Here is a 3,690-nt window from a genome sequence, read left to right on the forward strand (position 1 = left end):
GTTTAAATACCGAAGCATTTATTCTCACGCTTAAAAGGTTTATTGCACGGAGAGGGTGTCCACATACTATTTATAGTGATAATGCAACTAATTTTCAGGATGCCAATAATGCACTTAAAAACGTTTATTTATTTTTCAAAAATTAAAAGAATTCGTCAGAGATTCATGAGGAATTGGTTAATAGAAAAATTGAGTGGTGTTTCATACCACCAGTTAGTCCTCATTGAGGTGGCATATGGGAAGCAGGGATAAAGTCCACAAAGTTTCATTTAAAAAGGATAGTTGGTAATTTAACTTTGACGTTTGAAGAATGAACTACTGTGTTGGCACAAATTGAAGCCATTTTAAATTCAAGGCCTTTAGGTCCAATTTCATCGGATCCTTCAGATCTTAATTGCTTAACACCATCACACTTTTTGATAGGTGAGCCATTGACAGCATTACCGGAAAAAGATGTGTCTAATGTACCTGAAAATAAACTAAGTTTTTTTCAACTTTGTAATAAAATTAAGCAAAACTATTGGAAGCGATGGTCAACTGAATATTTAACTAGATTACAAAGCAGACCAAAGTGGTTCAAGCTTGGTAAAAATTTAAAAGAGAACGATATGGTGCTTCTGAAAGAAGATAACATTCCGCCACTACACTGATCATTGGGTCGAATTGTCCAGGTCATGCCAGGATCTGATGGAACAGTAAGAGTGATCAAAATTAAAACTAAAAATGGAATGTTTTCAAGGTCAGCAACTAAAGTCAGTCCTCTACCGTTTGAATCGGATTCTCAAAGCGGTTGAAGCTGCTACTTCAACGGGGGGAGAATGTTGGGAAATGAGTAAATAAGATCTATTTGTCTCTCCTGCCAACCACATAAATTAGTCTAGGGGGCGATGTGCCAATTAGTTTTTTATTTTAAGTTGTATTTGGTTCTAGTAACTAAGGTAAAAGAAAACCAACGAGACGTGGGTAGAAATAACGTTCTGAGCAATACGCATTTTAATTTAGCCGACAATCGGGTTTTAATTCGTCAGTTGGGTGCATTCATATACTTAAGTCGGTGTTGGGAGTGCCATCTCAGATAGGGGCGCGCACGAACAAGAAAATAATACAAAAATACAGTCCACTTAAACATTCACCGACATTTTATGAAAAGAATCGCCCAATTGAAGATAATCCTTATTGCTCCTCATTGGAAGATCTACTTGAAAACCACCATTTCCTAGCCTTGTATATGATTGCAAAAACAAATCCTCACATAATTTGTCTTCTCTTGAGAAGAAAGTTTTATTCTGGAGTTTTTCCATCTGCCAAAATTTCGGAATTAATTCATCAATATCGAGTGATTCATGATCGCAAATTACGTCTGAAACTGAGTAACCTACAAGACGTAACTGATCGTTCTCATGGTGTCTAATTGGAGCTGCTCCAAAAATCAACCAGCCAAGTTCCGAATTTTGAAGAATTGGAAGTCCTGTACCTAATTTTATAACTTGCTGAAGAATTATTTGCGCATACAAATCAGCAGATATCAACATGTCAATATTCCCCGGCTCATAATAAAGCGGATCTGCAAATTTCATCGATTTGTTTATTTTTACTTTTCTGAGATCTACCCAGACATGAGGAAGAGTGGATGTAATTTTGTCCAAAACCGCAAATTGCGTTTTCAATGTATAATTGTTAATATTGGATTTTAAAGTCAAGTTAACAATTGTATCAACCTCAGTTGTTTTATTACCGATGCCCCCAGTCTTGAGAAACGTTTTTCGAATTTCACACTTGCGCAGTTTGTCAAATAATTCCTTTGTAATGAAACTTGTTTGTGATCCAGAATCTAAAAGCACTCTCGCATTAATATGCTGACCGTTTTCAAGACAAATTTTAATTATTGCTGTAGCCAAAAGCACCTGCGTATTCGATTGTTCATAACATCCATGCGATTGTGACATACCTGCTTTAGGTATTTGATTTTCCGCCCTTGAAATACCTAAGCTTCTCCCGTATGAAATACCTATAAATTCATTTTGAACTGATGCCGACAAATTTGTATTATCACAATTGTTCAGACTGTTACTTGACTCTTTATTTCGAGAAGTATGCCTGTCAGCATTGCTCAATTGCTCATCATGTAAAAGTGTATGGTGTCTTCTTTTACACGTTACACATCCTTGTTTTATTTGACATTCTGTCACCCTATGCGATTTTCTCAGACAATTATAACATAATCGATTATTTTGAATAAATTGTCGTTTTTCGCTCAATGATAGTTTAAATTTGCGTTTTGCCCTGTAAATAAATGATTTTGTTCTTGAGCACAAAATGACTTCCTCTCATTTTTCTCCACAGACCTATTTTTAATCCCGTAATTGTTAAATCCCTTTGCATTATCGACTTCTATATTTTCTAAAGCAGCGCATTTTTTTCCAGAAAAGTCAGAAATTCATCAAGAGTTGGCAACAGTGTTTGTGTATCTGAAGATGTGTTTGATAATCTAATTTTTGCGTAATAAGAAAACCTAATATGACGTCCCATTCTTAGACAGGCAATTTTAATGCTACCAATGAATTCACGTGCTGCTTTATGTGTGTTAAAAAAGCTCTTAGTTGTTTCCCTGTACTTCTTGAAATATGAGGTGCATCTAGCATACCTTTTAAATGTGCTTTAATGACCACTAATTTATTTTCAAACTTATTTCTCAATAATTCCAGCGCTTGTTTATAATTTTTATTGGTTAACGGTGAGTTAACTTTGAAACAAATTAATTAAATTTGAAGCTTCACCCGACAAAGCACCTTTTAAATATAGAAACTTTTGCACATCATTCAAGAATGAATGAGTATCAATTATTTCTGAAAACAAGTCAATAAAAGCTTGCCAATCTTCGACTTTACCGGAAAACGTGGGAATATTTACACTTGGCAACCTCGCATTACTCAGCGGCATTGCCGAAGCTGACTACATGAGTAGAAATGTTTTGGAAATTCAATTAGAGATTGGCTCATTTGCCTAAATTAAAATGTGTATTGCTCAGAACGTTATTTCTACCCACGTCTCGTTTGTTTTCTTTTACCTTAGTTACTAGAACCAAATACAACTTAAAATAAAAAACTAATTGTCACATCGCCCCCTAGACTATCTTATGTAGTTGGCAGGAGAGACAAATAGATCTTAATTACTCATTTCCCAACAATCTGTTTGGGGTGTATGGTTCTGTTGGTTATAATGTAATTACCGATTTATTCCCACGGTTATCTAGAAAGCTATATTTGTGTTGGATTTTGTGTTTGAAGACGGTATCGTTGATTTTGAGTTCGTTTAGAGCACAGAACTCTGTCAGCATCTCTCCTCGCTGGTTTCGGACTTCTTCGTTGATTGCTTGTTCCACACCGTCCGCAACCTGGTTTCCGATTCTGGTATTAAGATCGCCCAGTAAGATTAAGTTTTCCTCTTTTTGGATTTTACCTATTTAGGACTGTAGGTTTTCGTAAAAGGTTCTGTAACTATGATAAAATATTTTAACAGCGTGTTTTCCTAGTCATTTTAGAGGGGGGTCTTCCTGAGAATTTTTTTAACTTGAGGTTTCGATGTTGAGATATTTGATTTCCAAAATGGTGGAAAATATTAGTTTTTGTTGTTTTCCTTTAAAACGGTTAGACATAGAAACTTCAATTTTGGTATATTGGTATTTTAACA

The sequence above is a fragment of the Dendroctonus ponderosae genome, unplaced genomic scaffold (genome assembly GCF_020466585.1).
Source record: "Dendroctonus ponderosae isolate FM_Combo_2020 unplaced genomic scaffold, Dpon_F_20191213v2 Dpon_F_20191213_1, whole genome shotgun sequence".
In the NCBI taxonomy this organism is placed as follows: domain Eukaryota; kingdom Metazoa; phylum Arthropoda; class Insecta; order Coleoptera; family Curculionidae; genus Dendroctonus; species Dendroctonus ponderosae.